Source organism: Plecotus auritus (genome assembly GCF_963455305.1).
Source record: "Plecotus auritus genome assembly, chromosome: 1".
NCBI classification, from domain to species: Eukaryota; Metazoa; Chordata; class Mammalia; order Chiroptera; family Vespertilionidae; genus Plecotus; species Plecotus auritus.
The window spans coordinates 143,112,015-143,124,629 of record NC_137770.1 but is presented as its reverse complement, the minus strand read 5'-3'; positions in this window follow the sequence as shown (position 1 = coordinate 143,124,629).

The window sequence follows — 12,615 nt, the reverse complement described above, 5'->3', positions numbered from 1 at the left end:
AGGATGTATGAGTGAACTGTAGGAGCTGTAATGAAAATGAAGTATAGTTATGTTCTGGGGACAGATTTTAAAAGTAGGAGTCAGAAAAGAAAAAAGATAAATGATAGTGAATAATTAGGCAGGTAGATAGATAGATATTAAAACAGTGGAAGTAAGTAGAGAAGAATGTATGGGAAAGGTAGGATGAGAAAAAGGGAGGGAAGAAAAGTTTTAAAGGAGAGCCAGAAGAGCTTAAAAGGAGAATGGGAAGAAGGAAGAAATGGGGGAGGGAGCAAAGCAGGTCTGAGGGAGGAAGTGAAGAAAAAAATTAAGGTGGGAAGGAAGGAAAAGGGGAGGCAGGGAAGGGTAATGATAAAGGAAAGAAGGAATGTGGGGAGGGAGGGAGGGTAGGAGAAAGATGGGAAGAAGGATGATGGAACAGAAGTCGGAAATAAGGAGGAAAGAAAAGATTATAAATGATGAGTCAGTAGGAAAAAGTGTTACATAAAGGAGAGAGAAAAATTGTGTGAGAGGGAGAAGCCAATAAGGAAGTCAAATACAACTGTGTGTGAAGGGGATAAGATTTAAAAAAAAAAGTTAAAAGGGGCGACCAGGCCAGCAGGGGAGGGTAGTTAGGGGGGATCAGGCCAGCAGGGGAGGGCAGTTAGGGGGATCAGGCAGGCAGGCAGAGTGGTTAGGGCAGGCAGGCAGATGAGCAGTTAGGAGCCAGAGGTCCCAGAGTGGAGAGGGTGCAGGTCGGGCTGAGGCCCCCCCCCCCTGCTGTGCATGAATTTTGTGCACCAGGCCTCTAGTGTTAAATAAATAGCTAGGGTTGTTTAGCTTGATATAATGTTGGCTGAAATTGAGCTTTTGGTGGCTTGTGTTGAAATTAAAATTCTAGGGTTACCTTTGTCTCATGCTTATAAAATCATTATTCATGTTTGGTTATTGTTATATTTCATGGCTCATTCCATTGAAATAGTGAACCTAGAATATGTCTCATATTACTATAATTGCTCTCTAAAAATATTTAAATTCCATATTATAATGTTCAGTTCTTAGTTACAATTACTCATTTTATCCCATTTTCTTATTAAATAAAGAACATTTTTTATACAAATAGCCATTATCTATTTTTTCTTGAAATTCTTTTTCTTTGAAAATAAGTTTGTTTTTGTTTTTTACTTAGAAAATTTTCAAGAGGAATTTAGCATTATTCATCTGTTCTGTTTCAAATGATTTAAAAATATTCATCATTTACAAAATACTGCTTTAGGTTTAGAAAACAAAATATGTCTTTGTTTTTAATTTTTAAGTTCTTTAGAAAGAATTTCTATTAACATTAGCACATAATAAAAAATTGGAAACAAAGTATAAATTCAAATCTGGAAGGTAATAATCAGCAAACCACTAGATTCACCACACACCTGTGTGAAGAACTGCATGACAGTTCCTAGTATCTTAAGACTCTCCAGAAACTTCTCAATCACAGGTGATATGTTTTTGCAAAAGCAAATAGCAAAATATGTTCCCATATTTCACATATAATTATTTTCAAAATTTGGTAATTTTTTTCAGGTGAGCAAATATTGTTATATATAGAATTAATAATATTGACAGTATTTTTAAGTTTTAACATAGTCTCACAAATCCTTTTCATCATTAGATTCAAAGTGTGTGCTTGACAATGTTTATTTAAAATTCTTGGCTCTTTGCCCAGCTGGTGTGGCTCAGTGGTTGAGTGTCGACCTATGAACCAGGAGGTTGTGGTTCGATTCCCAGTCAGGGCACATGCCTGGGTTGCTGGCTTGATCCCGAGTGGGGGGAGGGCAGGAGGCAGCCAATCAATGATTCTCTCTCATCATTGATGTTTCTATCTCTCTCTCCCTCTCTCTTCCTCTCTGAAATCAATAAAAATATAAAAAATAAAATAAAAGTTTTGACTTTTCCTTTCATCTAATTTTTAAAGTATTCTCTCCTGTTGGTAATTGGCCTTTATTAGGCTGGCCCTCTGTGGTAATTTAAATCAAGTTTGATTTGCTCCACGTAGATGAGTTCAAGTCCTGTGAGGCAGCCATATTGGGATGCACCTAAGGGCCCAGCTTTGTTGAATGTGGCCTGGGATATTTTGTGGGTGTGTATTACATATGCGAGGGCTGTTCTTCCATTCCGCCATTCTTTGTCTCATCACATTTCTTTGAGTAAGCTCAGGAACACTGAGCTCATTGACAGTGCACTGCAATATTTCTGTCTGTATTATTCTAAATATTTTATTTCAGAAATTCCTACATTTCAACATGCATATATATTTTACTTGCTTCATTAGTTTCAAATCTCCAGCCTATTACTTACTAATTTAATTTGTAGTAAAACACTGTTTCAAAATATATTAAAAACTTTCAACTCTGAGTTTCAGGTACTCTCGTCTCCAAATTTACGTCATGTTTCATCACTATCTTCAGGCCAACATTGCAGTAATTTCAGATAAAATTCACTGCTTTCATGGTCTCTGAATTTTTCTGTATCTTAAAGCCAAAACTGATCAACAGTGCCCTGGGGTTGGGAGTGTGGATGCTGGAACCAGGGTGCATAGGTTTTAACCCCAGCTCTATGCTTATTGGCTGTGTGCCCCTAGGCAGGTCACTTAACATCTCTGTGCTTCAATTTCCTCGTTTGCAAAATAGGGATAATAACAGTACATGCATCTTAGGACTTAATCTTAGCATTTATATTGAGGATAAAATGAGAATAGCTCTTAGAACATTCTTGGCACGTGGCAAACACTAAGTGCTGGTTTTATTTACAATGTTGTCTTCCAAACATAAAACCTTCACCTCCAAAGCTTTAAAAAAACTGTTTGAGTTGCAGAAACCCTTTTGTACTCTTGTTACTGCAAAAGGGACCTGGCCTTTGGTGGGTCTGGGTAGGACCAGCAGTAGTGTGTGGATTCTTGACTTCGTGCAGGAAAAATTTCACAACACGAGTCCAGGCGACTATGAGGAAACATTTATTAAAGCTGGAGACAGCAACACAAGAAAGGCTTGGCAAAGAAGAATCAACAGGACAGCCTAGGCTGGGCTGCCCCAGCTCCCCGGGAAGTCACAGAAAAGGGGGCCTTAGGAATAGGTTGCAAGTCTCCTGGGGTCCCTTAGAGCTTAGGAGACGCATGCCTGTGGGGGAAGAAGAGGGAAAAAGGAAGGGTGGGTGCAGCTCCCCAGAGGGAGAGCAGGTGCTGTGTCCTTTGTCCTGTGGCTTTATTTCTTTCTCACAGGTGGGAAGCTTAGGGCAGGTCTCAGGGGAGTGTTTCACAGAATGTTAATCAGTTTTCTAGGTGTGCTCTTCCAGGGGTGGTAAGGCATTGCAGCTGGTCCTAGTGTCACTCACCTGGTTTTGTAGCTTTTCTGAGTCTGGAGCTGAAATACAGCTGAAGTCCAGATCTTATTTCTAGGGAGGTGACCTTCTGTACCTATTGTAAATTGCTCTGCCGGTTTGTTCAGCTCTCTGTTTCCCTATTACTTGTCCTGGCTTACTGGCCTGTCTCACTCTAAAGGTAATTTTTGTTTGATATTATCCATCACTTATTTTAATGAATTTGCAATCATGGACAGGATCCTCTAAATTGCATAATTGTCTATTCTATATTGATAATAGATGTCCAATGATTAGTTATTAAGGTTATTGGATAGTGGGGTGAGAGAAAAAATATTTAGAATTGTTTTGTGGAAAATGGTAGAATGATTTGTTTTAAAATATATATTTTTAACTGCAGCTACCATAAAAGAAATCATAAGAAAAACTCAAGAAGAGTAAGAAATTTGTGAGCCAAATAGTGCCAACATGAATCAACAGGTGTCCTTGGGTTGGCAGAACACCCTTTGGCCAGAGTGGATGCAACTGAAATGTCTTTAGCAGTTGAGTTACAACAAAGGGATCAGAGCTTTTCCTTGCTTTGTCTACTATTTGATGAAAATGAGCGATGTAAATTGTCATAGGAAATACAGAAACTTGCCTCATGCCTCCCATATAGTTGTGGAAGTTCTCTCTGCTTCTGTCTGCCACTTTTTTCTACTTGGGAAGCTGGAGTGATTCATGCCACACTCCCTGAAGCTCCCAATTCTGTTTGTATATAATCCCATGGAGTGAGTGTGTGTGTGTGTGTATGTGTGTATGCACACACACACCTCCATACTTCAAAAGGAAAGAAATAGAGTTTAAAATAAAAGACTAGAGCTCTTAGAAATTAATTAAATATTTAAAGTGATGTTTTATAATTAGACATTCATTTATTCAACACACTTTAACATTGTTTTTTGAGTGCCTACAATGTGAGAAGTGCCAGGTGGTGGGCCAATCATAATAAGAAACAAAACAAAAAATCTCTTCCCCCAAGAAGGTCGTATAATGGAGACACAGGTATCAAGAAACTGCTGTAAATGAAGGACCTAGGTGCCCATAGGGTGGTGTGCAGGACACAGGAAGAGGATAGAGGAGGGAGCAATCACATGCTTATTTCTAATTAGAAAAATGATTTCTTTTTAGCATGACATAATAAAGGCCTAAACATGCTGTCAAAATATTTTTAAAAGAATGTCAGAGAAAATGGTGGAGGTGGGAGGGGAGAGATTAACCAAAGAATTCATATGCATATATGCATAATCCATGGACACAGACAATAGTGTGGTTAAGGTGAAGGGGGTCAGTGGTGGTGGTGGGGGGGGGCATCTGTAATACTTGCAATAATAAAGATAAATTAAAAATATTTTAATATATTTTTTATTGATTTTTTACAGAGAGGAAGGGAGAGGGACAGAGAGTTAGGAACATTGATGAGAGAGATACATTGATTAGCTGCCTCCTGCACACCTCCTACTGGGGATGTGCCTGCAACCGAGGTATGTGCCCTTGACTGGAATCGAACCTGGGACCTTTCAGGCAACAGGCTGACGCTCTATCCACTGAGCCAAACCAGTCAGGGCTAAAAAAATATTTTTAGAGGCAACCATTATTTTGGTAATATTCTAGCAAAGTCCAAAAGAAATTCCAAAGAAAGTGGAACAAGGCAGAACTTGCTGTGCTCCTATATGAAATTTTATGATGAAGTTAAAATAATTTAATCAGGTACAGTACTACCAGAAAGCTAAATTAAACAGAATAAGATTGCATAGAAATCTAAGGAAAACAAAGATCTTTCCATTGACCACAAAAGGATAATTTTTTTAAAATCAATATCTTACAGCAACTGGCTAGCTATTAAAAAAAAAAAAAAAAAAAGAATCCTGAGGCTCACACTAGATGCCAAATTGATTCCAGGTGGGTTAAGGAGCTAACTGTAAAAAGAAAATAGCAAAAAAGAAAATTGCATCAGATGTGGAAGGCCCTTTTAAGTATGACACAAAAGGTAAAAGTCTAAAAGGATAGATTTAAGTAATGAAAATAAAAACTTAATGCACATCAAACTACAACTTGAACACAATTTAAAGGATTAAAAAAAAAACAGAAAAAAACTTTACAACATGGTTTTTGTAAAAGAGCTTTTACAAATTCATCAGAAAGATAAATAGACAAAAGATAAAAAACAACATACAAATTTAAATACAAATGTACATATAAATATTTATAAAAACTGAAAAGATATAAAGCAAACAGCTAATTGGTTAATTATCTAGTGAGATTATGGGAAAATTTATCTTTTTTCTGTTTGCTTATGCTTTTGGAGCACACTTCAATCAGTATGTTCTAAGAAAAAGTACAATAATTATATAAAAAGTAATAGAAAGAAATAGGTACTCTAAATAATAAGCATCAATTGGAATATCCCCTCTGAAGGGGAATTTCCCAATACTTATCAGAAGCCATATTATTTCACATACCCTTTGAATTAGTAATTCCCTTTCCACATACTTATTCTAAGGAAATAATCAGTAATATGTAAAAAAAAAAAAAAAAAAAAAAAGTAGCTGCAAAAATGTCCATGACATTGTTTCACACAGAACGAAATGGAGATAAACAAAACATCTCAGTAAAGGTGAGGTTAGATACTGTGGAAAGTGCCCTCAATGGAATATTACAAAGCCATAAATGTTACTGCAATGGCATGGAAATATTGGGGCTGTATTATTGAACAAAAAAGACATATTACGAGGAGAAACCAAGATGGTGGCATAGGTAAACACCTGAACTGCTGCCTCACACAACAATTTCAAAACTACAACTAAAAGACAAAACGGACATCATCCAGAACCACAGGAAGGCTGGCTGAGTGGAAATTCTACAACTAGAAGAAAAGAGAAAAGCACACTGAGACTCACAGGAGCTGCGGAAGGCAAAGGTACGGAGGCGCACACAGAGAGGACTGGCAGCTGAGTACACAGCTGGCTTTCTCAATCGGGAGGGAGCCAAAAGCTCCTGACTGATCTGAACTCCAGTTCCGGGTGAGACTCTGGGGACCCAGACTCATACGGGGAGAAACTGGACTGTCTGGAAGTGGGCAAAACTTGAGGGCCGCTTTCTCTCAGAGGTGCTTGCAGTGATTACTGCAGGACACTGAGACCCAGGGGCCACTTAGGACAGGGCTGACAGGAAGACATTGCTGTTTGCTCCACCCTGAGACTCCGCCCCATCCAAGCTGAGCCCAGAGGCTTTTGCATATGATTGGCTTGGTCCTTTGAATTCTAAACTTACCTAACAAACTGCAGCTGAGTCAGTGAGATGCAGAACATCCAAAAAAAAGGCTCAAGGTCCCGCAGCAGCTTTCATTGCTTCACAGCTGGGCCTCATCTTGGCACCTCCAAATCCCAAACAAAGAAGAGGAATCTGCAGATCTCTCTGTAGCTCCTGCTGGGTGGCCTCAGGCAGAGGCTAAATTAGCACCTCCTTGACGATCCAAGAGCCAGTATACCCAGTGGTCAGAGTGGGACCATCCAGATTACAACGCCTCAGATCCAAAAGGGACACACTCAGGGGGCAGACTCAGTGAGCACCAAAGCCCCACTGAAGTAAGTCTTGTCTCATAAGGGTGTCTCTAGCACAGAAGTTCTCCCAGTGTAGACATAGCTGATCCTCACAGCCGATCCTCACAGCCAATTGGCCTGGAGGTCAATTCCTCCCAGTGATACCAACAACAATCAAGGCTTAACTACAACAAGACTGTGCACACAGCCCATAAAGGGGTGCACCAACAGTGTTCACCTCAGGTAACTAGGGAGGCTGAGCCACTGGGCCCTATAGGACACCTAGCACACAAAGCCACACTATCAACTCAGGGAAGCAGCCAAAATGCAGAGACAAAGAAACAGGTCACAAATGAAAGAAATGGAGGAAAGCAAATGACTGGATATAGAGTTCAAAACCATGGTTATAAGGTTTTTCAAGAATTTTCTAGAAAAGGCCGATAAATTTAGCGAGACCCTCGAGCATATGAAAAAGGACCAACTAGAAATTAAGCATACACTGACTGAAAGAAAAAATAATATATAGAGATCCAACAGCAGACTAAATGATTGCAAGAATCAAGTCAAAAATTTGAAATACAAAGAAGCAAAAAAACAGGCAACTGGAAACCCAAAAAGAAAAAAGGATCCAAAAATATAAAGATAGTGTAAGGAGCCTCTGGGACAACTTCAAGTGTACCAACATCCGAATTATGGGGGTTCTAGAAGAAGAGAGAGAGCAAGATACTGAAAACCTATTTGAAGAAATAATGACTGAAAACTTCCCCTACCTGGTGAAAGAAATAGACTTACAAGTCTAGGAAGCTCAGAGAATCCCAAACAAAAGGAATTCAAAGAGGACCACACCAAGACACATCATAATTAAAATGCAAGAGCAAAAGACAAAGAGAGAATATTAAAAGCAGCAAGAGAAAAACAGTTACCTACAAGGGAGCACCCATACGACTGTCAGCTGATTTCTCAACAGAAACTATGCAGGCCAGATGGGAGTGGCAAGAAATATTCAAAGTGATGAATAGCAAGAACCTTCAACCCAGCAAAACTATCATTCAGAATTGAAGGTCAGATAAAGAGCTTCACAGATAAGAAAAAGCTAAAGGAGTTCATCACCACCAAACCAGTATTATATGAAATGCTGAAAGGTATTCTTTAAGAAGAGGAAGAAGAAGAAAAAAGTAAAGATAAAAATTATGAACAACAAATACATATCTATCAACAAGAGAATCTAAAAATCAAGTGAATAAAAAATTTGATGAACAGAATAAACTGGTGAATATAATAGTATCAGGGGCATAGAAAGGGAGTGGACTGACAATTCTTGGGGGGAAAGGGGAGTGGGGGGTGTTGGAAGAGACTGGACAAAAATCGTACACCTATGGATGAGGACAGTGCGGGGGCAGGGTAAGGGCAGAGGGTGGGGTTGGAACAGGGTGGAAGGGAGCTATGGGGGTTAAAAAAGAGGAACAATTGTAATAATCTGAACAATAAAGATTTATTTTAAAAAAAGACATATTACAAAACAATAAAATTCAGATACCATTTTTTAAACTTTATAATTGATATCTATATTTCTATTTCTCTCTATATATATTTATACTAGAGGCCCGGTGCATGAAATCCGTGCACAGGGGGTGTCCCTCAGCCCAACCTGCACCCTCTCCAATCTGGGACCCCTTGTGGGATGTATGACTGCCCTCTCACAATCCAGGACTGCTGGCTCCCAACTGCTCGCCTGACTGCCTTCCTGACTGCCCCTAACCGCTTCTGCCTGCCAGTCTGATCAGCCCCTAACCACTCCCCTGCCAGCCTGATTGATGCCTAACTGCTCCCCTGCCAGCCTGTTTGCCCCTAACTGCCCTCCCCTGCAGGCCTGGTCACCCCCAATTGCTCTCCCCTGCAGGTCTGGGTCCCCCCAACTGCCCTTCCATGCAGGCCTGGTCACCCCCAACTTTCCTCCTCTACCAGCCTTGTCACCCCTAACTGCCTTCCCCTGTGGGCTTGATCACCCCCAATTGCCTTCCCTTGCAGGCCTGGTCCCTCCCAACTGCCCTCCCCTGCTGGCCTGATCACCCACAACTGCCCTCCCTTGCATGCCTGGTCCTTCCCAACTGCCCTCCCCTGCTGGCCATCTTGTGGTGGCCATCTTGTGTTCACATGGGGGTAGGATATTTGACCACATGGGGGCAGCCATCTTGTGTGTTGGAGTGATGGTCAATTTGCATATTACTCTTTTATTAGATAGGATAGAGGCCTGGTGCACGGGTGGGGGCCAGCTGGTTTGCCCTGAAGGGTGTCCCGGATCAGGGTGGGGGTTCCCTTGGGGCGTGGGGTGGCCTGGGCGAGGGGCCTGTGATGGTTTGCAGGCTGGCCACACCCCCAGCAACCGAAGTGGAGGCCCTGGTATCTGGGATTTATTTATCTTCTATAATTGAAACTTTGTAGCCTTGAGTGGAGGCCTGGGCCTGCCAGGGTGTGCGGAAAGCTTGGCTTCCTCCATCTCCGGGGGCAACTCAAGCCTCCTGCTCTCTACAGCTCCATGGCTGCTGCCATTTTTATTGGGATTTATTTATCTTCTATAATTGAAACTTTGTAGCTTTGAGTGGAGGCCTGGGCCCACCAGGGTGTGTGGAAAGCTTGGCTTCCTCCATTGCCGGGGAAACCCAAGCATCCTGCTTGCTCCATGGCCGTAGCCATCTTGGTTGGGGTTAATTTGCATACTCGCTCGTGATTGGCTTGTGGGCATGGCTTGTAGGTGTAGCAGAGTGGTGGTTAATTTGCATATTACTCTTTTATTAGATAGGGTAGATTATAAAACCTGAGTTTGTAACCTAAAGTATTAATAATGGTTATCTCTAGGTGAGATTCCAAGTGACTTTTATTTTGTTCTTGCTTGTTGTATTTTATGAAGTTTTTTTCATAAACATATATATAAAATATACATATATATGTATATATGTGTATGAATACATATATGTATATACATCTTTTTAAAAACAACAAAAAATCATTTTTAAAAAGGCAATTATTTTAACTAACACTGATATTCAGTGAGTTCATCATTGGGTTTGTAGTAATTATTTTTAAAATGCAAACATGGGCCCTAATTGGTTTGGCTCAGTGGATAGAGCATCGGCCTGTGGACTGAAGGGTCCCAGGTTCGATTTCGGTCAAGGGCATGTACCTTGGTTGCGGGCACATCCCCAGTAGGTAGTGTGCAGGAGGCAGCTGAATCGATGTTTCTCTCTCATTGATGTTTCTAATTCTCTATCTATCCCTGTCCCTCTCCCTTCCTCTCTATAAAAAAATCAATAAAATATATTTTAAAAAATAAAAATAAAATGCAAACATGGAGAAGACTTCTATCCTAGCACGGTAAGTAAGAACCCTGGCGCCTTCCTACCAGTGGTCCTCATCCATGTTCCACATCCATTTGAAATTATGTCAATGATATATTTGTTTACATAAATCATCTTTGATGAGTTCTCAGTAAGATATGTCTTATATTAAATGCTGTGATTAGGAAGTAATTTTATAGCAAGATTAGAATATCACTGCTGATGGCTATTTAAGTTTTGTAACAAATATAATTATATTTGTCTGCAATTGTACAGTTTACATCACTTTTATAGTAATTAGGTTATTTTAATGTTCATAACAGCCCTGAAATATAAGTAAAATATTTTTTACTGATGAAACAAGTTTCAAATTGTATGTGAACTAGGGTCACCCAGCTAATAACTGGAACTGTACTTCAACCCAGGTCTTATAATGGGAGACAATTAAGAGAAAGAAAAGTCCATATTCTTTTCAAAACACCACTTTGCAAACATAGAAAAATATTAACTTATTAAATAAAGTTCAAACCCAAAATTACATTGTCCCATTTCCACTCAGAATGCTACTTGTTTGAAGAGAGTATGTGGGGCACCTCAGGTGTTCCATCATTTGACACTTTACCAGAAGAATAGTCCTATGCACAGAACCCATGAAATCCTCAGATTACAGGCTAGAGTAGATTAGAGATCTTGGGTCATTATGTCACGACCATTCTAACAGAAACACAGTCACCCTTACTGCTATATGCTAGGTGCCTCACGAACATTGACACACTATGGGGAGGAACAAACTTTCTTGTGCCTTCAAGGTTCTTCTGGCTGTTTTAATAATCACATAGACATGAGACAGATTAGCAAGAGAAAATTACCAAGTTTAATATCTACATACATACATGAGAGAGTCAGAGACCCCACATGCACAAGAGAGTCAGATATAGAAAGAGAAAATGGGTGTATAAGACATCTTCAGTGAAAGATAAGGCCAGGTGCCTTGGGGTGTTCAAAGGGTCACTGCAGGGTACAAAGAGCAGATGTTTAGTAAATAGAAGTTTGTCCTGCCATACAGATGGACTGTTGATAAGGGTAATGGGTAAGGGCCCTAATTCAACTTTTTCTAGGTAGTTAAAGGGAGGGGTAGAAGTTTCTCTTGAGCCTGAAGCTAACAGTGCCTGCAGCTCAAAATAATCTGCATACCATTGAGGCACATCGTAGGGTGGCTTGTTTAGAACCCCCACAGCACCAACACCTGTGAAATAGGCTCTATTACACAGATGAGAAAACTGGAGGCCCGGAAAAGTGCCCTTGATCACACAGCTAATGAATTGCAAAAGTGAGAGAGGAATTCAGCTATGGGCTCTTTTTACCACCCAACTCCATCTCCCTTGATTCAACCTGTATTTGATTGTGTGTGTCTTCCTGGTGCTGAAGGAGCACGTGGTTCTGTTAGAGAGAACTCTGTGTTTACTAAATGGTTATCTAGCTCAATGCCAAGGGGAAGATTACATCACAAGAGAAAAACAGCTTTCATAGACAAATGGAAGCCTTGGGACCTTTTCTATTTTTCTTTCCCCTTTAATACATTTTGCCTTACTATTAATAATTGCCTAAATCTCCTTACAGTAGCTTCCATTATTGAGGATGGGGTCCTACCAAAAAAAAAAAAAAAAAATCAAGAAAATGTTATAGTGTCTCCTCTCAAGTTTTTGTTGAGGTCTCAACCACCTAAAGTCTAGCAACTTGACCTTTTGTGGATCCAGTAAAGAAGGATCCTTTAATAGTTCAGATGAGGACAATTCTAAATATTTAGAAACAATATATGTATTTGGTATTCTGCTTATTGCTCCTGTGACCCATCACAGAAATAACTTTCGTTAAAACACAGATAGAATCACATCTCAAATCCGGTCATGAGAAACAGCAATTGTATATTTTATTTCTGTTTATGGTTATTTACATAATAGTTTACCCTGTATGGTATAGGATGAAGCTGTAACTTCCAGTTTCAGCACAGTGCTAACCATATTTGCTGTTTTTGATCTTCTGTGACCAATAGCATTAAAAATGTTAGTATCCTAATGCAAAAGATTACAAAATGATCTTATCAATTAATGTAAGAGTGAGTAAGCTGATGATAAAGTATATAGATTTAGAATAATATCCATATATTTATGCATATACACAATATAAATGTATTCACACATACATATATACTTTCCATATATGTGTGTATATATGTTCATGTATATATTTAACTTTTCAACATTGAACAATTTTTAGAAAATTGCAGATCCTGTTTTCATTACTTTCAAATGGCTTTTTAAAAAGTTCAAAGGGACATAGAAACATTACAG